The sequence below is a fragment of the Notamacropus eugenii genome, chromosome 1, assembly GCF_028372415.1.
Source record: "Notamacropus eugenii isolate mMacEug1 chromosome 1, mMacEug1.pri_v2, whole genome shotgun sequence".
In the NCBI taxonomy this organism is placed as follows: Eukaryota; Metazoa; Chordata; class Mammalia; order Diprotodontia; family Macropodidae; genus Notamacropus; species Notamacropus eugenii.
The window spans coordinates 324174662-324197307 of NC_092872.1; the positions used below are offsets into that span (position 1 = coordinate 324174662).

At 36.4% G+C, this 22646-nt stretch overlaps 1 pseudogene; it reads right to left on the reverse strand.

The window, feature by feature from the left end:
• Positions 1–18871: 18871 nt before the first annotated feature.
• On the reverse strand, positions 18872–19739 carry LOC140525555 (survival of motor neuron protein pseudogene; annotated as a pseudogene).
• Between the last annotated feature and the right edge of the window lie 2907 nt (positions 19740–22646).

Here is a 22646-nt window from a genome sequence, read left to right on the forward strand (position 1 = left end):
GCCCTCCAGTCTTTTAATGTAGAAGGTGCTTAATCTTGTATTATCCTGACTGTGGTTCCCATGAATTGTTTCTTTCTGATTGCTTGCAATATTTTTCCCCTTGACTTAGGAACTCTGGAATTTGGATATAATATTCCTTGGAGCCTATAATATTTTGGGATCTCTTTCAGGAGATGATCAGTGGATTCTTTCAATTTCTACTTTACTCTCTAAAGTTCTAGAATCTCAGGGCACTTTTCTTTGATAATTTCTTGAAAGATGGTGCCTAGGCTCTTTTTTTGATCATGGCTTTTAGGAAGTCCAATATTTTTAAAATTATCTCTCCTGGATCTATTTTCCAGGTCAATTGTTTTTTCCAATGAGATGGTTCACCTTGTTTTCTAATTTTCATTATTTTAGTATTGTTTTATTATTTCTCAATTTCTCATAAAGTCACTAGCTTCCATTTGCTCCAATCTAATTTTTTTCTTTTACTTTTTCCTTTACTTTTACTTTTTTATTAATTTATTTGTTTTCAGTTTTCAACAATCGCTTCCATAAGTTCCAAATCTCCATTCTAATTTTTAAGGAATTATTTTCTTCAGTCATCTTTTGGACCCCTTTCTCCATTTGGCAAATTCTGCTTCTAAAGGCATTCTTCTCTTCGTTGACTTTTTTGGAACTCTTTTACCATTTGGCCTAGTGTGTTTTTTTAGGGCTATTTTCTTTAGTATTTTTTGTGTCTCCTCTACCAAGCTGTTGACTTGTTTTTCATGATTTTCCTGCATCACTCTCATTTCCCCACCCATTTTTTCCTCTGCCTCTCTTACTTAATTTTAAAAATTCTTTTTGAGCTCTTTCATGGCCTGAAACCAATTCACATTTTTCTTGGAGGTTTTCGATGTAGGAGCTTAGAATTTGTTGTATTCTTCTGAATGTGTATTTTGATCTTCCTTCTAACTTTCTATAGTCAGAGTTTTTTCCCCATTGTTTGATCATTTCCTCAGTCTGTTACTTGACTTTTAACTGTTCATTAAAGTAGGGCTCTTCTTCCAGGGTGGAAGCTTTAGAGATTTTGTGCAGCTGTTTTCAGAGATACTTCTAGGGACCTATGAATTTTCAGTTCTTCCAAAGTGATATGATCTCAGGAAAGGTGTCTATTACTCTCCTGTGCTTTGATCCTAGCACTCTCTTCTGCTCTGGAACTATGAGATTCCCCCCTCCACTGTGGTCACAAGCTCTGCTATGCTAGTGTTCCTTCTTGCCTTGGGATTGCCATCCAGGAATGTAATCTGGATTTGAGTATGGGTAAAGTCCCTGCCTCAGTGCTAGCAAAAAGTTCCCTGTAATCTCCTTCTGACCAGTTTATTGGCCCTCTTACTCTCTGTGGACTGAGACTTCTAGAAGCAGCTGCTGATTCAGTCACTACATTGCTACTGGAAAAATCATAGCTTTGATTATATGTACCTTTGTCAGCAAGGTGATGACTCTGCTTTTTAGTATGCTGTCCAGATTTGCTATAGCTTTCCTTGCAAGAAACAAATATCATTTAATTTCGTGGCTGAAGTTTTGAGCACACTGCTTACATTTCTTCTCCCTTAATTTGCCAAGAAGTGATGTGACCAGTTGTCAAGATCTTAGTTTTTAATGTTAAATTTAAAGGTAGTTTTTCCATTCTCCTCTTTAACCCTCATCAAGAGGTAATTTCTTAATTCCTCTTCCCTTTCTACCATCAGAGTGGTAATCATTTGCATATCTGAAATTGTTGGTAGAAATGTATGGCTATGATAGTTGGACCATTATGGAAGCTGAATACCACAGAACCTATGTTTTTGAATTGTGGTGCCAGAGAAGAATTTTGAGAGTCCCTTGGATGGCAAGGAAATCAATTTAGTCAATACTTAAAGACAGTACTTCAAACTATTGACTGAAATGTCCAATATTGAAGCTGAAGCTTAAATACTTTGACCACATAATGAAAAAACAGGTCTCATTGAAAAAGACCCTGATGTTGGAAAAGGCTGGAGGCAAAAGGAAAAGGGGACGGCAGAGAATGAGATGAAGAGATCATGTCAAGGAAACAATGAACATGAACTTGGACAAACTTCAAGAGATAGTAGAGGACAAAAGGATTTGGCATACTATGATCCATAGACCATAATCAAACATTTCTGAATGGTCGAAGAACAACAAATACCAATCAATCTGTCACTCAAACAAAATTACTAAGCTTGTTTGTCTTGGACTAATCAAGATCCATATTGTCTACTGCTTTGGGAAAACTATAAAAATATGCCAATAAAGTCTCATTTGTTAAACTCTGAGTATTTAGCAATGAAAAAATTTCTCTGTACTCTTGTATACTTTTTCACCTATTTCCTTTCCCTTTGCCACCATTTGCACAAGGGTACAAATTACAACAGGTTGGCAATGTGATGGTTGACCACTTTTTCTTAGAGAAACTAGTTTATTTTTAAAAACAAAAGGTAAATATAAAACTAAATAAACTCTTAAAAAACAAGGATTGGCATAATATCACTTTCATTCATGTCTGACTCTTCATGATCCTATTCAGGATTTTCTTGGCAAAGATACTGGCTTATTCTTCCATTTCCTTCTCCAGTTCATTTTACAGATGAGGAACTGAGGCAAACAGGGTTAAGTGACTTGACCAGGGTCACACAGCTAGAAAGTATCTGAGGCTGTATTTGAACTCAGGTCTTTTGGACTCCAGAGTCAGCACTCTATCTAATGTGCTGACAAATGTGCCCAATAATACAACTTAAATACCAAAAGAAATAGAAACTAAGTGGAACTAAGGGATCATCAGTTGGGGAAGGGCTAAACTCAATATTGTATATGAATGCAAAGTTTCTGTACTGTAAGAAATGACAAAAGGAGGAGATCCAGATAAACATGGAAAGAACTGTATGAGAAGAGCAATCTATATAACAACAACATTGTAGAGACACTTAACTTTGAAAGACTTTGGTCTTTGCAATGACCAACATGACTCCAAGGACCAGTGGTGAAGTTTGTTTTCTATCTCTTGAAAGAGAAGTGGTAGACTTCTGATACAGAATGAAACATGAATTTTTAGACATGGTCAGTGTATGGATTTCTTCTCAATGACTATGATTATTTATTACACGGAAGACTCCTTTATTCGGGGGATAGGTAGAGGGAGAAGAAGATTAGTGATAGTGATAACACAAGTAAAAGAAAGAATGATAAGAGTATCACTGATGTACATAGAATGTGAAGAAAAGAAAAAAGGGGAGGGTAGAACAACTACCTCTACCTCTGGAGGATTAGGGGAAGCCATTGAGCTGCACTCTCCTAACATTTTACTCCAAACAACTTGAATATAAGTTTTGAAATAAAATTTTAGAGCAACAGAGCCAACAAAAGGTTGGGATGAGACATTTTCCTGACCTGAGAAAACCTGGGAGGGCAGCAGGAGAAGTCTGTGACATTGGGCTGGTGGTCTGTCTTCAACCCACACTTGCAGCTGCAGCAATGACAGCCACAGCAGCAGCAGCTTCAAGTGGTCTCATCCTGGAGACAGGGTGTGGGGGAAGGTATGTGCAGTAGACAACTGGCCAGAAAGAGATTGCAGGGGACCCTGTGCTGGTACTAGGTACAGTTGGCATTGATCGGCAGTTCTATTGCCTTAGGCAATCTGGATCACAGTTCTGGGTTGGAGAGGAGCCCTGGTGGTGAGGGACCCTAGTCACAGTTCCAAAGCAAAGAGGAACATTTGTGGCTGCAGGAGTCCAGGACCCTTCTTGAGTAAAGGACAGAGTGCAGACCAGGAGAGCAGTGGATCATTCCTCTCCCAGGATCACACAACCTTGGAAGCACCAAAAACTTGCAGACCCCTAAAACTAGCTTGGAAAAAAGCTGCATGAAAAAACCTAAAGCTTAGGATAGTGCCTTCCCATCCACAGGTGAACAGAGCCCAACTAACATAAAATTTGAAGTCAAGAAATAGGTTGGAAATATGAGCAAACAACAGAAAAAGAATTTGACCCTTAAAAGCTACTCTGGTGGCAGGAAAGATCAAACCATATACTCAGAAGATGACAACAATGTGAAAATGGCTACCAAAAAAGTCTCAAAGAAAAATTCTAATTGGACCCATAACCAGCAAGAATTCCTGGAAAGTTAAAGAAGGAGATAACAGTAATATAACAAAAATTGGGAAAAGAAATGAGAGTCATGCAAGAAAATTATGGAAAGAAAATCAACAGCTTGGTAGGAGATGCATCAAAAATACTTTGAAAATTAATACCTTAAAAAAATTGATCTAATGGTAAAAAAGGAACAAAAAAGAACTTAAAAAGCAGAATTGACCAAATGGAAAAAGAAGATGTATATAATCTTATTGAAGAAAATAATTTCTTAAAAAGTAGATTTGGGCAAATTGAAGCTAATGAAGGTAAACATGAATAAGAAATCATAAGGGACACAAATTAAACTGTTTATATTTTTATATGGGAAGGTGATACATATAACTCCTAAGAATTTTATTTATTAAAAGAACTTTTTTCATTATTAGGGAAGGTAAAAGAAGCTTAAGACTTTAAGGAACAATAAAATAAAGTCAAAAGAATGAAAAATAGAAAAAAATGTTGGAAAAACAATTCACCTAGAAAATCAACCCAGGAGAGATAACTTAAGAGTTATTGGACAACTTGAAAATCATGATTTAAAATAAAAAGCCTATTTCATCATATTTCAAGAAATTATCAAGGAAAACTCCCCTGATATACTAGAACCAGAGGATAAAATAGAAAAGGAAAGAATCTACAATTACCTCCTGAAAAAGATCCCCAAATGAAAACTCTTAGCCAAATTCCAGAGCTCCCAGGTCAAAGAGGAAATTAAGAGGGGCTGGAGAAGGTTTTCTGTAGAAGTTAAGATTTTAATTGGAATTTAAAGGAAGCCAGGGAGGTTACTATTTAGAGCAGAGGATGGACATATTCTGGGAATAGAGAATAGCTAGAGAAAATGCTTTGAGCTGAGAGATGGAGAATCTTGTTCATAGAACAAGAGGCCAGTGTTACTGTATTAAAGACTATGTGTCAGTGAGCAAAGTGCAAGAAAACTGGAAAGCTAGGAGGGGGATATTGTTTTTTGAGTTTTGTCCTTGGCCTCTGTACTCCTTTTCTGCTCCAAGCCACAGCTAGGGCCACCAGGCACACTGTACTGGAAATGCTCTTGCTCCTTGAGGACCCTCCAGTGGATATCTCCTTCAATTCTCCCTTCTGGCCTGAAACCAAAACCAAGAACTCAGCTTTCCTGTAAGTGCCCATAGCCAGCAGTATTCCCACCCTATTGCTTCCGTACTCACCAGTCTTGTGATGATTCCTTCTCACTTGGGATTGTATCTCAGCAGCACAACTGAACCTGGCATCCCTGGCAGCAGAGATTCCTTCAATCTTCCACTGCTCAAGTGTCTGACCCCCTACACTATCTGTGAGGTGAGAATTCCTGTGGCTGAGACTGAGGCTACCTCCCAACTCAGTTCCCCCAAGGGCTTATTGTTTGTTATTTCAGCTGAGATAACCTGGAGGCATTTGTACTTCACTCAGGCTGAACCCCCCTCCTAGAATCTTTCTTTGGATCTTCTCCAGTTGTTCCAGGAGAACCTCTGTTCTGCCACAACTCTTGTTTATTTTTGTTGATCTACATTCACCCTGAGGTTCTGTTTTGCATTGTTTGTGGAGGAAATCCGGGAGCTTAGAATTTTCTGACCTACTCTGCCATCTTCCCAGAATCCTCTCTTCAATAAATAATTAATATGAGATTAAAGTAGGGTATCAATTTTCAGTTTCACAATATAGTAACTCAGCAGGGAATGATAATATGAAAAAGATGGCCACCTTTCTAGGATTTGGTGACTGCTATTTGAAATTTGTAAAAAGCTACACCATGACTACTAAGCCTTTCATTCATGATTATATGATTCAAAAGAACTAGAAACATGAAGAGAAAAAAATGGAAATCAATCCTAAACCACGTAATACTATTTGAAGACTGGAGAGATGAGAATTCTGAAAGGGAATTGATGAGCTTGATTAATGCTTCACTTATGCACCATTGTTGCTGTGGTAGTACAGTGGATAGAGCACCAGTGCAGGAGTCAGGAGGACCTGAGTTCAATTCTCACCTGAGACACTTGACACCCTAGCTGTGTGACCTTGGGCAAGTCACAACCCCAATTGCCTCATCCTGGATCAACTCCAATCATCTTGATGAATATCTGGTTACTGGATTCAGATGGCTCTGGAGGAGAAGTGAGGCTGGTGACCTGCACAGCCCTCCCTCACTCAAAACAAAGTCAAGTGCAAGTTATGTCATTATTTCTCTAATGGCATGGTCTTCTTTGGCAATGAAGGATGAACACACACATAAAGACATATATGAGAAGTCTCTCTCTCCTCCTAAAGAATGTCAGAAACATTCCAGCTCTGCTCAAGGTATCTGGGCAGGATCCCACCCAACCAGGAATCCTGATTTCTCTTTAGGGTATAAATAGAATCCAGTCTAGGTGAGTCCTCTCCCTGGGGGAAGGAGCTCCTTCATTAGAGTTTAGGGTGACCCTAACTTCATGAAGGGGAAAACTAGCCAGAAGGGTCTAGATTAAAATGATTTCCCCCTGCCCAGATTGCTGGAGGTTTCTAAGTCTCATGATCAAGCCATGTTCTCAACAATAGAAGCTAAAGATTTTGCAGCCCACCTCCTTATTAAATATTCATCAATTACAGTCAAGTTTCACTTGTCAGGGGAATTTCCTATCAGAAGGAACATCCCTGATTTAAGGTGTATCAACCTCTCCCTTGGCATCTTTGTTTACTGAGAGAAAGTACTATTTATGGATTTTTGTCTAGCTTAATTAATAAATTGATTATTAATGCCCAGAAACTCTGTCTCTTGGGTTTTTATTCACTATGGCTTGGTGACCAACAAAGGGACCAAACTTCTGTACCCTAGATTTTTATCAGAAAACTCCCCATATCTTTGTTGGCCCAAGTGGGGAGCTTTGTCCATAAGCAGGAACTTTCTGTTGGGGACTCTGACTGTATTGATTCTCTTTCTATTTCTAACAGTTAGATCTCCTGGTAAGGATAATATGTTTTATGTTTGTTTTGACTGTTTTCAATGTGCTGCAGCTTTTAGTAATTGGCTACTCTCACAGTAGGGTAATCAGTGGAATGTGTTCTAATTGATAGAGATTTCTGGAAGTAGACTAGGGAAATAAATTACAATTTCTGGCCAACTCAGGGTTTGATATATTAGGGGTCTGTCTACCAATCTCAAGCTGCATAACAATGAATATCAAATCCTCACAGGACATGGGGCTTGTTATCACTCAAAAGACCTAGTTAGAAATTAAACTGAAAGACTTAAACCATGAAGCAGCTTAAGAATTTTTACACATAAGGGGAACTATGAAGAGCAAAAACATTATTGCTAAATGGATTCCCTTAAACAAGCCAGGGAAAATAGAAAACAAAAAAGCAATTAGATCATCTAAAAGCATTTCCCTTTTGTCTAGTCAAGATAATGTAATTTTCATTAGATTATGAAAATCTTTCTCTTTCTCTTTTCTTCTCTCCACCTGGAGAAGCAATGTCCTAGGTTTGAGGATGATCCAGGAGCAGTAATAGATCATTTTAATGCTATATTTAAAGGTTACAATTCTACTTAGAAAGCTGTAACCAATTTAATGGTGACTGCTCTCCCTGAATGAAAGACAAGTGGTCATAGAGGCAGCTAATAGATTAGCACCAGTAGAAGAGAGAGTCCCTGATCTTAGAGGTCTTCCCAGTTGGCCTTTATATGACCTATAATGGGACCCCAATAAACCTGATAATTACAGCAGATTATAGTAGGCCAGATAATTTTTTCTTGAAGGTATAAATATTTGTGCAGCAAGTTCAACAAACTGAAATAAGTTTCAGGAGACAATGTAAGAAGAGGATGAGAATTCTAATAATTTTTATAACAGGCTAGACAAAAATGCTAAACTATATGTGATACCAGACCCATTTGTCCATGAGATATGCTAATGAGCACATCAAATAAATTGCGTTGCATACTTGTGGGAAACAAAAGAAGGAATTATATTTCCTCAGGATTAAAACTCCTCCCCACTTTGAGTGATAGAGCTGACTGGTTCTAATCAGAGCAGAACCAGGCTTCTGATCAGGTAAAAAAGTCAGAAGCTTGTATGCATGCTTAATGAGCTGTTTGAAGGGGAACCTATCAGGGAAGAAAACATGAAGCAAGAAGTTCAGGAGGCTGTATCTAGCCAATGGAGAACAAGGTGGGAAATTCGAATTGGGAACAACATAAAAAGGCTTGCATGGGTCTGAACAAATGCAGCATCCCATTAGGAACTGCCCATTCATTCAGGGGGAATGAACACAAAAATCAATAAAAGCTTTCCTAATTTCACAACAAGTATTGTTCTTTGTTTAAAGTGAACATGTTTCTCACAACTTGGGGGCTCATCCGGGATTTCCAGTATCAGAAGAAGGGAAACTCACTATAGAGAACAGGAGGCACACTGCATTGGTTTCCAACAACCTGAACATCTGCAGGTAAGTTTCCCCTCTTCAGACTTCTAACTTCCCCAGAACTGTTTGAAATCATTGTGAATGCAGGAACTCAGGTAAAATAATAAGAGATCAAGCCAGAACAGCCAAAAGCAGAGTAAGTCAGGTAACCTGAGCAACCGCAGGAAAATGCAGGATCTGAACACTGCTTTGTCACATCTCAAATTCTGGGTTCAGAAGTAAGGATGGCCTAGAATAGGAAATGGGAGCTCTAAGAAAAAAAATGGTACTGGTAGGATGAATTCCTTCAAGTATTCTTCCAAAAAAGCCCATAAGGATGAATACTAGCTAAAACTCTTTCATTACTCCTCCCTCATCTGCTTCTGAGAGACCTGTCCTAAGAGGAAGGGCCTTTCAAGGAAGAGAGAAGAGAAGAATGGGAAGAGGGGAGAAGTGAATCTAGATTCTGGGAAGGATCATTTTGAAATTGACTAGAAGTCAGAGTAAATTACAACTGAATTTTTGACTGGTCTGAATTTGAATTCTAAATTGGTTTCTAAATTGGTGTGCACTCTATAATGCTTTATCAAATATCTTGTCTGTGGGTGTTTGTGAAATGTTTTGTGGTGAGAGATTTTTAAGAAAAAAATCTTTCTTTCTCCCTCTCATTCTAACTCTGGCCAAGTTTTGAATGAAAAGAGAAAAAAGAAAAAGAAAGGAAGGAATCTTTTCCCCTCAGATCAGGGAAAGGCAGACTGAATAGCATTTAGCCATTTCTTGCCTCACCTAAAGGAAAAGTTTTGTGTAATGGGACACAACCAAAAAGTAATTGAATTCATTCTGGTTGTATTTAGAAATGTGAAAAGTGAAATGTGTCCCTTTTAATTTAATGGTTAAGATAGTTTAGAATTTATTAAACTCTGCTAGAAGTTGGTGCAAAATTGGCAAGCAAAAAAATCTCAAGCAAGCAGTCTAGAGTGAAAGACTGAGAGTATTGAATTCAGATTTAATTAGATCTCAAAGCCAAAGTCTGTAATTTATGTACAAATTAAGTCAATGTATCTGATATCAGATAATGTGTCTAAAATTGAAAAAAATAAGAGGTTTTTCCATCTTTAAAAAATTATCGGGGGGGAGGGTTGGAGCCAAGATGGTGGAGTAGAAGGACAGATCTGCTCTAGCTCTACCTCTATAGCCCACAAAATACCTGTAAAAATGGACTCTAAACAAATTCTAGAGCAGCAGAAGCCACAAAACAACAGACTGAAAGAGATTTCCAGCCCAAGACAGCCTGGAAGGCTGACAAGAGAGGTCTATTACACTGGGCTCAGAGTGGCACACAGCCCAGCCTTGGCTGTGTGGCATGGACAGGACTTGAACAGGCTTCAGGGTGCAGAATCACAGTCAGCAGCTGCGGTTCCCAGATTTCTCAATCCACAAATGCCAAAGAGAGCTTCAAAGTTCAGTGAGAAAGCTCTTTCACTTAGGTGAGAAGGGAGCAGAGTCCAGCCCTAGCCCAGGGCCCAGGGTGGCAGCAGCATCCATTTTTGGAGCCCTTGGCCTAAAGACATTGGGAGAATCGAATAGCTGATTTGGGTCTTAGTTCTGAGTGGCAGTTCTGGGGTGAGGAGGAACACTGACATGGTGGAGCTGGTGGAAGCTCTGGAGAGGGAATTCCACTCACAGATCCTGGGCAGAAAAATTGTGGTTGTTCCCAAACCAGAGCACAGGCCATGAGAGGAGAAAACTCTTCTCCCTTGATTGTGCCACCTCGGAGGAACTGAGAACTTACAGGTCCCTAGAGTATACCTTCCACTTGACAAAGGGCTCAAAAGTCAAGGAACTGGCTGGGAAAATACCCAAAAAAGGGAAAAAAATAAGACTAAAGAAGGTTACTTTTTTTGGTGAACAGGTATTTTCTTTTCCTTTTGAAAGAGGAAGAACAAAGCATACTATCAGAGGAAGACATAACAGTCAAGGCTTCTGCATCCAAAACCTCCAAAAAATATACAATGGTCTCAGGCCATGGAAGCTCTCAAAAAGGATTTTGAAAATCAGGGAAGAGAGGTGGAGGAATAATTGAGAAGATAAATGAGAGTGATGCAAGAAAATAATAATAATAAAAAAAGTTAATAGCTTGTTAAAGGAGACCTAAAAAATGCTGAAGAAAATAACATCTTTAAAAATAGATTAACCCAAATGGCAAAAGAGGTCCAAAAAGCCAATGAGGAGAAGAATGCTTTCAAAAGCAGAATGGGCCAAATGGAAAAGGAGGTTCAAAAGCTCACTGAAGAAAATAGTTCTTTCAAAATTAAAATGGAGCAGATGGAAGCTAATGACTTTATGAGAAACCAAGAAATTACAAAACAAAACCAAAAGATTGAAAAAAATGGAAGACAATGTGGAATATTTCATTGGAAAAACTACTGACCTGGAAAATAGATCCAGTAGAGATAATTTAAAAATTATGGGACTACCTGAAAGCCATGATCAAAAAAAGAGCTTACACATCATCTTTCATAAAATTATCAAGAAAAACTGCCCTGATATTCTAGAACCAGAGGGTAAAATAAATATTGAAAGAATCCACCAATCACCTCCTGAAAGAGATCCAAAAAGAAAAACTCCTAAGAATATTGTAGCCAAATCACAGAATTCCCAGGTCAAGGAGAAAATATTGCAAGCAGTGAGAAAGAAACAATTCAAATATTGTGAAAATACAATTAGGACAACACAAGATCCAACACCTTCTACATTAAGGGATCTAAAGGGCTTGGAAGATGATATTCCAGAAGTCAGAGGAACTAGGATTAAAACCAAGAATCACCTATCCAACAAAACTGAGTATAATACTTGAGAGGAAAAAATGGTTATTCAATGACACAGAGGACTTTCAAGCATTCTTGACCTTGAAAAGACCAGAGCTGAATAGAAAATTTGACTTTCAAACACAAGAATCAAGAGAAGCATGAAAAGGTAAACAGGAGAGAGAAATCATAAGGGACTTACTAAACTTGAACTGTTTACATTCCTACATGGAAAGGCAATATTTGTAACTCTTGAAACTTTTCTCAGTATTTGGATAGTTGGAGGGATTACATCCATATAGACAGAGGACACAGTGTGAGTTGAATGGGAAGGACTGATATCTAAAAAAAAATAAAATTAAGGCGTGAGAGAGGAATATATTGGGAGGGGAAAGGGAAAAATGGAATGGGGCAAATTATCTCTCATAAAAGAGGCAAGGAAAAGTTTTTTCAATGAAGGGGAAAAGGGGGGAGATTTGAGGGGAAAAGTGAAGTTTACTCTCATCACATTTGGCTTAAGGAGGGAATAACATGCACACTCAATTGAGTACGAAAATCTAAATTACACTACAGGAAAGTAAGGGAGAAGGGGACAGGTGGGCTGTGCAGGGGATGATAGAAGGGAGGGCAAATGAGAGGTGGGAGGAATTAGAAGTAAACACTTTTGAGGAGGGACAAGGTCAAAAGAGAGAATAGAATAAATGGGGGCAGGATAGGATGGAGGAAAATATAGTTAATCTTTCACAACATGACTTTTATGGAAGTCTTTTGCATAACTACACATGTATAGCCTATATTGAATTGCTTGCTTTCTCAGTGGGGATGGGTGGAGAGGGAGGAAGGGAGAGAAGTTGGAATTCAAAGTTTTAGGAATGAATGTTGAGAATTGTTTTTGCATGCAACCGGGAAATAAGAAATACAGGTAATGGGGTATAGAAATTTATCTTGTCTTACAAGAATAGAGAGAAGATGGGGATAAGGGAAGAGAGGGGTATGATAGAAGGGAGAGCAGATTGGGGGAAGAGGTAATTGGAATGCATGGCGTTTTGGGGTGGGGGGAGGGGAGAGATGAGGAGAATATTTGGAACTCAAAATCTTGTGGAAATGAATGTTGAAAACTAAAAATTAAAAAATTGTCAAAAATTATCACTTCAGAATTTAAAAAAGACTTTTTTAAAAACTAATTTTATTTATTTTCAGTGTTCTACAATCACTACCATATAACTTAGATTATTATTTTTTCCTCTCTCCCCCCTCCCTCTCTGAGATGGCATATAGTTTTATATAGGTTCTACACATACATTCCTATTAAATACATTTTCACTGTAGTCATGCTATGTAGAAGAATTAAAATGAATGGGAGAAATCATCTAACAAACAAAATGCAATATACACACAAAAAAATGATCTGCTACATTCTGTGATTGAATTCCATAGATCTTTCTCTGGATATGGATGGCATTTTGCCTTAGAAGACCATGGGGAATTTTTTTAAGTCCTTGCATTGTTACGAAGTTCCAAGTCTACCAGAAAAAACTCACACATTGTGGTTGTTGCTGTACACAAAGTTCTCCTGGTTCTGCTCCTTTCGCTCAACATCAGATCATATACGTCTTTCCAGGGCTCTCTGAAGTCTTCCTGTTCATCATTTCTTATAGTGCAATAGTATTCCATTACATTCATATACCATAATTTATTCAGCCATTCCCCAATTGATGGGCATTCCCTTGATTTCCAGTTTTTGGCCACCACAAAGAGTACTGCTATAAATATTTTTGTACATGTGGGTCCCTTTCCCATTTTTATGATCTCTTGGAGATACAGTCCTAGAACTGATATTGCTAGGTCAAAGGGTATGCATATTTTTGTAGCCCTTTGGGTATAGTTCCAAATTGCTCTCCAGAATGTTTGGATCAGCTCACAGCTCCACCAATGATGTATTAGTGTTCCAACTCTCCCACAATCTCTCCAACATTTATCATCTTCCTGTTCTGTCTTGTTTGCCAATCTGATAGGTATGATGTAGTACCTCAGAGTTGTTTTGATTTGCATCTCTCTAATCAAAAGTGATTTAGAGCATTTTTTCATATAACTATAGATATCTTTAATTTCTTCCTCTGAAAATTGCCTGTTCATATCCTTTGACCATTTACCAATTGGGGTAAAAAAGACTTTTTTGTAGAGGGTGTGAGAGGAGAAATGTGTCTCTCTTGGTATGTAAATTGTTAGACATTTAACTAATGTAAAAGAAAATGGAGGTAGTCCGAGTAAAGATTAGGAAAGAAAGAAAGAAAGTTTTGAGTGAACGTATGCAAGGTAGAAAAGAAAAAATAATGGTTTAGATGGGTGTGGACAATAGGGACCCATGTGCACTTGACCACTCCTTCCCCCATCTTCAGAAAATCTGGGGATGTTGTTCAGGGCCTGAAAGTGAAAATTGGTAACCTGATTGGAAAATTAATAGACAAAACTATGGAGAGTTCTACTGAATTTAAAAATGAGTACTGACTGTGGTAAATATATTGTGATGTGTAATTATTATTATTCAGTTAATTATTAAGCTCTAGAGGTGCTTTGGTTCCAATTCTTTAGATCTATTTTGCCTGGGCCCAATAGAACAGTTAGAATATTAATTTAGCACATTTTAAGCTAACATAATTTCAAACTTTTAAATTTTTTAAAGAAATAGAAGTAAGGTTATTAAAATTGGACTTTATATATACATTATATAGCATGTAATATATTTATGTAATTAAAGTGTTTACATATTGTTATTTGGCATTTAAGAATGTAAAGTGCTTGACACAAGAACTGGCATATGTTAGACACAATATTATTATTATCTCTCCAATTTAAGGTAATTGTTCCATACCTGATAACTTTGAAATGAGTTTTATATGCCAAAAGTAATAAGATCAATAATTTCTGGAAAGTTGATTAATATGTAATATGACTGTATTTCTAAATTGTACTGTATTTCTAAAGTTCCCTTAGATTGTAAAGTGAGAGACTACTGTGAGATTGAAATGGTATTAAAGCAATTTTAACTTGAATTTTGTTGCATATGGATTGTTTTTGTAAAAGGATGTGATAAAAATTTGATAGCTTGCAACTGTTATAAATAAATAATAATAATATTGTAGCAGATTTTCCATTTTGAAATTTTGGCTATCATGAAAATGTGGATACAGTGGTATAGTGTTCACATGTTGGTGATGAGATGAATGATTCTCTGTGCAAGGTGATTTGGAAATACATTCACCTAAATTGACAATGAGTTGTTTCAGGTTTTAAATATATAGTAAGCTATATTGTTGAAAAAGCAATTAGTTTAGCAATTTCTCTTATCTAAATGTAGTTATATTAGGCATTGTTTAAAAATATGATTGATGGGTTAAGAAGCGGTTAGGGCATTCTAGTTTGAAATATTGTAATTTAAGAATTCATAAACTTCCAAATTTTGTCTTTTTTTAAAAAGAAGTTTTAGTTTAAATTGTTTTGGCCACAAATCAAGCATTTACAAAAGTAAGTTTCTGAAAGGAAATTTGGTAATTATGCAAAGGCCTTGTTTTAAATTTTTCTTGTAATTTTTGTCAGTTAGGTTCAAGAGAATTTTGTAAAGTGTTTTAAGAAAGAAATATTTTTCTTAAGAAGAAATGTTTTGTAAAATCTTTTGTATGATTTTTAGAAGGCCTACCAAATTTCTATGTGTAAGCGAAGTTGTTGTAGTAACTTGATACTAAAATTTATATTCAAACCTACTGTGAATTATGCTTATCTAGAGGTTTTATGGGGTTTGAAAGATTAAGGACAAGATAAGAGAGACAAGGAATTTTATGATGCCAGTTTGGGGTTAAGCTTGGTAGTATTTTAAGATAAAGAGCTAGTCCTCTCAGTCTCCTCATTCTCCATCCCCCTTTCCTTTCAAAGTCCAGTCATTATTACAGAAGGACTTCTTAGGATCTAATCTTAAGTCACAGTGTTACCCAGACAGGTCTGGGGAAATGAAGTTTCCTTCCTATTGTTAAAGTAATATGGAAATTGATGTCTCTTTGGTCAGGGTCAGGTGACCTGGGTCAGTACTCAAGACCTCATTTTAATATAGCCCACCTCCCAGCATGTGTGTCAGGTTGTAAGATAGTTAACTAAGTTATTTGGGGTTACTGTTTTAATGCTAAAACCTAAAGCTAGTCATTGATTACTGTGTGTGTTGTATGGAAAGGAAGAAATTCTGCCCACTCAGAGCAGTCTTCAGGGTTAGTCAAAGAAAGTACAGCCCCCAGTAGCTTCAAGGAGCTTGTTTGAGTCATGGCGTTCCTAAACAAAGAACTTGTTTCGGAGAGAATTTTCAAATATGTAGAAATGATCTCTAGTGATTGACTTTTGCATGAGGATAAGTTTAAATTGGAGATGTAAGTCCTGGTAAAACTTTTGGTTAGTGAAATTTGCTTCTGGGACAATAACAAATTCTGCTAATCAGAGAAGAATGTGACTGTTACAGGTAGAGGTTTGCCTCATGAAAAAAAACCAAAAGGACAATCCTGGCTTCAGTCTGGTTTGGGATCCTTCTGGCTCAGTTTCCCCATTGTGTTCCTTTGAAAAGGAATGCTTCCCATATGACTATTTCTGATTCTGGCTATGAGGTGGAACCAATACTGCATGTTTGCAAAACTGTGATGCTTTATCTATTCAAGTCCTTGCTTTTCCTTTTTATGTCAAGTTTCTATAATCAAGGAAAGCAGTCAATCTGAATGGGTAGTTATTCTATACCCTACTTGGGTAAATTATTACTCTTGCATAGCCATGTGAAAGCTAAAACCCTTGTAGTAAGAACATTCTTTCTGAATAATATTGGAATAATTAGATACAGGAAAGGAAACAAAGATACAAACACAATGCTGAATCATTATCCCATAGACTAAGGCTGGGATTTAAAGTTAACTGTAATAAAGGTGTATCTGTATGGAATAAGGTCCTTATATGTTTCAGAATTATGTAAGAGCAATTGAGTAGTAATACAATTGACTGAATTAATTACTGAAACTAAATCAGAGGCGTCTTTAATTTGGGGAAATAAATTTAGTAAAAGTTTCTTAGAGGTGGGTAACCTGTAGAATACTTTTGCATTGATGGAAAAATTAAATGTTTTTGTTTTAATTTGAATTCATTCCATGACCTAAACATAAGTTGAAGTTAGTGTTTGAATGCTCATCTGGAGCATGGTTAGAGGAGGATGGAGAAGCTTGGGAAACATGCAAATCTATTAGGGCAATAACTTGTGATGTTAATGGTAAATTAGATTTTATGTTATTATTTAGTCAGGAACTGGAACAAGTATAGAAAGGCATGCGGGCTATTTAAAACTCACTTTAAAGATGTGAAGTGAGAGTCATATTCAAAGACGATTATTGGAGCTTCCTATTTTCAGATTTTATGGGACTATTAACTGACTATTGTTCTAAGTCTAACTTCAAGTGTGGATACCAAAAAAGGCTATCTGAGTCACTGATCCATGATGCCAGAAACCTGGTGCAGATATGAACTGCAAAGGGCAATATCTCATGGGAAGGTTAGGAGAACAACTTTTCCTCCTGAGTGGTAGGATTTTCCTGATTCAATTTCCCCCACTGACACCTGGCAGCCTTTAAGCCTTTAACTTCCGGTTGACAATACACACAGCTTCTGCCTGGAATTGACATGAAGTTAGGGAAATGTTGTTCCCTTGCTTTAGTTATGTCTCTACTCTCTTAATGGGAAATTCCTATAATCGAAAGTTTTGTAAGCATAATACCAGATCTATTAAGTAATACTTTGGTATAGGAACATCTGAGATTAAGATATAAGTGTAAGATTAAGCTGTTAGGTTTAGGATTTTAGCCCAAACAACTAACTATTTAGCCTTGACATCTGTTACTGGTATGTGTGTGTATATATATATATATATATATATATATATATATATATATATATATATATATATATATATATATGCTAAATTTTATGTAGTTATTCTTTATGATGTGCTTCTGGAGGTTCCCAAGCCAAAGTGAGGGATGGGAACATGAGGGTTCCAAGTAATAAAGTGTGGGCAAGAATTTGATCAGACTCTTTTGATTAGTTCAAAGGTAAATAGGGAAAATTTATAGAGAACTGGTAGTGTTAGCATGCAACTTTTAGAATGAGTTAAGTGATGATAATGAATTCTCAAGCTTAAAGCTCTGACATTTTTGAGATTTTATATGGTGCTATTAGTAGTTATAAAACCCAGTTTTTATTTGGTCAAAATATGTCCTAAATCTAATTCAGAATATGTTTCTCCCTCCCTACCCCACCCCCAGGAAATCCCCCTGTGATGATGACTATTTAGGAATTTAGATCTAGATGGAATTGAATTAATTCTGGTGTCATTTAAATGGGACAATTATAACTTTATTTTACTATTTGCATTAAGACAATGTGTTGCGAAAATGTATGGATCAGAAAATGTGTTAGTTGTATGGTTTTAAATTACCTCAGCTTACCAATTTGTTAGCAATATGAAAATAGTATCTAGTAAATATTTTTTTTAAAAAAAACTCTTCAGAAATACAAGAAACTAACAGTTTGAAGCAATTAGGTTTGAGATTTAATTTTTATTGAGAACTAGAAATTACAAAAGGAAAAGATTCAATCCCTACCCACTGTATTACACAGCTCTAAGTATCTTTTTAGTTTTGACTTTTTAGTCTTCTACAAGAAAAGTGAGATAAGCATCTGGCAGCTGTATACATTCACTCTTCATGATGGGTTGTAGCAAGCTCTTATTCACATCTAAACTCTTGTTTAGCCTCTGGCCTGTCCATATTATATATCCAGCACAATCTAAGTGTTGGTTATTGTGATCTATGACTAGTACCTTAGTACTAGTACCTTAAATTTTCCCCTGAATTATGCAAATTGAGAATTATTTCATTAACTCTCTCCATAAGGAGACGCTCCCTAACTCCTTAGAACTTTTCTGCCTGGGCCAAAAATCATTCATCTAGAATCTTACAGTACTTAGCTCAGCACAGTGGGAGTAGGTTATTGAGAAAAAGAGTGTCTACCCTTTCCTTTCATTTCTTTCCCCTGTGCTGTTGTTCTTTGAAAGGTATGCTTGCCAAAGGGAATTGCTCTCAATGGCTCCTATCAATGCATCGATAACCTGTTTCCCTCTTTCCTTCACATGATTTCTGTCATGTTAAAAACCCCTGATGAAGTATTTTTCATGCCAGTTAGTGATTCATTAAGGAGACTTTATCTCAGTGAATCAAAGAGGAAATGAAATAAATTAATTTTCATGCTCTACTATTTGATTACTAATAATAATTTGCAATATTTCCTTCTCTGTAAAAAGACTGACTAAGAAAGAAGCCTCTGTCCTCCTAAAGAATGTCAGAAGCATTCCAGCTCTACTCAAGCCATCTGGGCAAGACTCCATCCAACTAGGAAACCTGATTTCTCTTTAGGGTATAAATAGAATTCAGTCTAGGTAAGTCGTCTCCCTGGCAGAAGGCACTCCTGTCCTTGATCCCCTTCGTTAGAGTTACCTAAGCTCATGAAGGAGAAAATTAGTCAGAAGGCTCCAGATAGAAATGATGAGAGACACTCATGTACCAGGCTATTAACATCCTTTCCAAGTGATCTTCAGGAGAATTGGGAGACATGGAAGGTGGTGGGGGAATCAATTGTGGTCCTGAAGGAAATGGTGGGGACCAGCCTGTGAGGAAAGGTGGTGGACCACTGAATTTCAGTCCAAGCTTGCCCAGTCCTGGCACCAGGAGAGGAAGTGGTGGTGGAGGAGGGAAATAAGAATTCCAGTAAACAGCTTTGGATTTGATATGATTCTGTTTGCTTCCAGGTGATGTGGAGGATTTTTCACTTTCATTTATTGAATACTGACTTTGACTTTCATTTTCATGAATAGGTTCCTCATCACAAACTCCTTCACTGTTTGGAAGAAGATCTGACAAATTCCATTCTTTATTTCCACAGCCAGCATAAACTACCGCACATGTCCCTCTCTTCAGATCAGTTGATGCAATAGTAGCTGGATATATGTTGCCATCTTCAGACCAAACTGCACAACAAGCCTCACTAACTTTCCACTGTTTTCAGTGAGACTGGATTACTCTTTTTCTTGTTTCTGTTCTTAATATTTTTTCTTTTTGGTCCATCACTTTTTTGTTTGATTGAAGTGTCAGAAATTTCACCACTCTTAAAAGCATTCTTAAATGATGCAACAGCTTTGTTATATGCTTTTATCAATCCTGCATCATTCCTTATATCAAAATCAGCACTCTGCCTGGTACCTCTGTGGAACAATATTGGCTGCTCATGCTCAGATGCCTGAGCCTAATGCAGCCATGGGGAACAGTCAACATTCACTTTTAAAAGATTTGGAGTTCTAATTTTTTTTTCCACTGCTCTCTCCTTCCCACCCCCAAGACAGCATGCAGTCTGATATAGGCTATACATATACAATCAAATTAAACATTTCCACATTAGTCATGTTATGAAAGAAGCAGCACAAAAGGGGAAAACCATAAGAAAAAGAAAAAAGAGCAAAAATAGTATACTTCATCTGCATTCAGACTCCACAATTCTTTCTCTGAATGTGGTTAGCATTCTCCATCATCAGTTTTTTTAAAATTGTTTTAGATTATCGTATTGCTGAGAATAGGTAAGTCTATCAAAGCTGGTCATTGCACAACATTGCTATTACTGTGCACAATGTTCTCTGGGTTCTGTTCACTTCACTCAGCACCACTTTGTGTAAGTCTTCCTAGATTTTTATGAGATCTGCTTATGATTTCTTACAGAACAATAGTATTGCATTATCTATCTATCTATCTATCTATCTATCTATCTATCTATCTATCTATCTATCTATCTACATATATATATCTCATAACTTGTTCAGTCATTCTCTGATTGATGGGCATTACCTTGGTTTCCAGTTCTTGGCCACCATAAAAAGAGCTGCTATAAATATTTTTGTACCTGTGGGTCCTTTTCCCTGTTTTATGATCTTTTTGAGATATGGATCTAATAGTGGTATTGCCAGATCAAACGGTATGCACATTTTTTATAGCCCTTTGGGTATAGTTCCAAATTGCTCTTCAGAATGGTTGGATCAGTTCACAATGCCACCAATAAAGCATTACTGTTTCAATTTTCCCATATCTTCTCCAACATTTATTATTTTTCTGTTTTATCATATTAACCAATCTGACAGGTGTGAGGTGTTACCTCAGAGTTGTTTTAATTTGCATTTCTCTAATCAATAGTGATTTAGACCATTTTTCATATGACCATGAATAGCTTTAATTTCTTCATCTGAAAACTACCTGTTCATATCCTTAGACCATTTATTAATTGGGGAATGACTTGTATTCTTATAAATTTGACTCAGTTCCCCATATGTTTTAGAAATGAGACCTTTAACAGAGACACTTGCTATAAAGATTGTTTCCTAGCTTTCTGTTTCCCTTCTAATCTTGGTTGCATTGGCTTTGTTTGTGCAAAAACTTTTAAATTTGATGTAATCAAAATGATCCATTTTGCATTTCATCATGTTCTCTATCTCTTGTTTGGTCACAAATCTTTCCCTTCTCCGTGGGTCTCACAAATAAACCATTCCTTGCTCTTCTAATTTGCTTATTGTATCACCCTTTATGTCTAAATCATGTACCCATTTTGACCTTATCTTGGTATATGATGCAAGGTGTTGGTCTATGCCTAGTTTTTGCAATACTGTTTTCCAGTTTTCCCAGCAGTTTGTTAAATTGCAAGTTTTTATCCCAGAAGTTGGAATCTTTGAGTTTCTCAAACAGTAGATTACTATAGTCATGGAGTACTGTGTCTTATCTACTTAACCTATTCCACTGATCCACCAGTCTATTTCTTAGCCAGTATCAAGTAGTTTTGATGATTGCTGCTTTATAATACAATTTAAGATCTGGAATGGCTAGGCCACCTTCCCTTGCATTTCTTTTCATTAATTCCTTTGATATTCTGGAACTTTGGTTCTTTTGGATGAATTTTGTTACTATTATTTCTAGCTCTATAAAATAATTTTTGATAGTTTGATTGGCATGGCCCTGAATAAGTAAATTAACTTAGAATTGTCATTGTTATTATATAAGTTTGGCCTATCCATTAGCAACAGATATTTTTCCAATTTTTTAGATCTGACTTTATTTGTAAGAAAAGTGTTTTGTAATTGTGTTCAAATAGTTCCTGGATTTGTCTCAGCAGGTAGAGTCCCAAATATTTTATATTGTCTACAGTTACTTTAAATGGAATTTCTCTTTGTATCTCTTGCTGCTGGGCTTTGTTAGCAATATGTAGAAATGCTGATGATTTATGCTGGTTTATTTTATATCCTGTAACTTTGCTAAAGTTGCTAATTATTTTATATAATTTTTTAGTTGATTCTCTAGGATTCTCCAAGTATACCATGATATCATCTGCAAAGAGTGATAACTTTGTTTCTTCATTGCCTGTTCTAATTTCTTCCATTTCTTTTTCTTCTCTTATTGCTAAAGCTAACATTTCTAGTACAACATTTAATAATAATGGTGATAATGAATATTCTTGTTTCACAGCTGATCTTATTGGAAATGATTTTAGCTTACCCCCATTACATATAATACTTGTTGATAGTTTTAGGTGGATGCTACTTATCATTTTGAGGAAACTCCTTTTATGTATATGCTCTCTAGTGTTTTTAATAGGAATGGGTGCTGTAGTTCGTCAAAAGTTTTCCCTGCGTGTCTTGAGATAATCATATGATTTGTTAATTTTGTTATTGATATGGTTAATTATGCTGACAGTTTTCCTAATATTGAACCAACCTTGCATTCCTGGTATCAGTCCTTCTTGGTCATAGTGTATTATCCTCATGATAAGTTGAACTAATCTCTTTGCTAATATTTTATTGAAAATTTTTGCATCTATATTCATTAGAAAAATTAGTCTACAATTTTATTTCTCTGTTTTGTTTCTTCCTGTTTTAGGTATCAGGACTATATTTATATCATACAAAGAATTGGGTAGGACTCCTTTTTCACTTATTTTTCCAAATAGTTTATATAATATTGAAATTAATTGTTTTTTAAATGTTTGGTGGAATTCACTTGTAAATCCATCTGGCCTTTGAGATTATTTCTTAGGGAATTCATTGATGACTTGTTTAATTTCTTTTTCTGAAATGGGGTTATTTATGTCCTCTTCTGTTAATCTGGGCAATTTATACTTTTGTAAATATTCA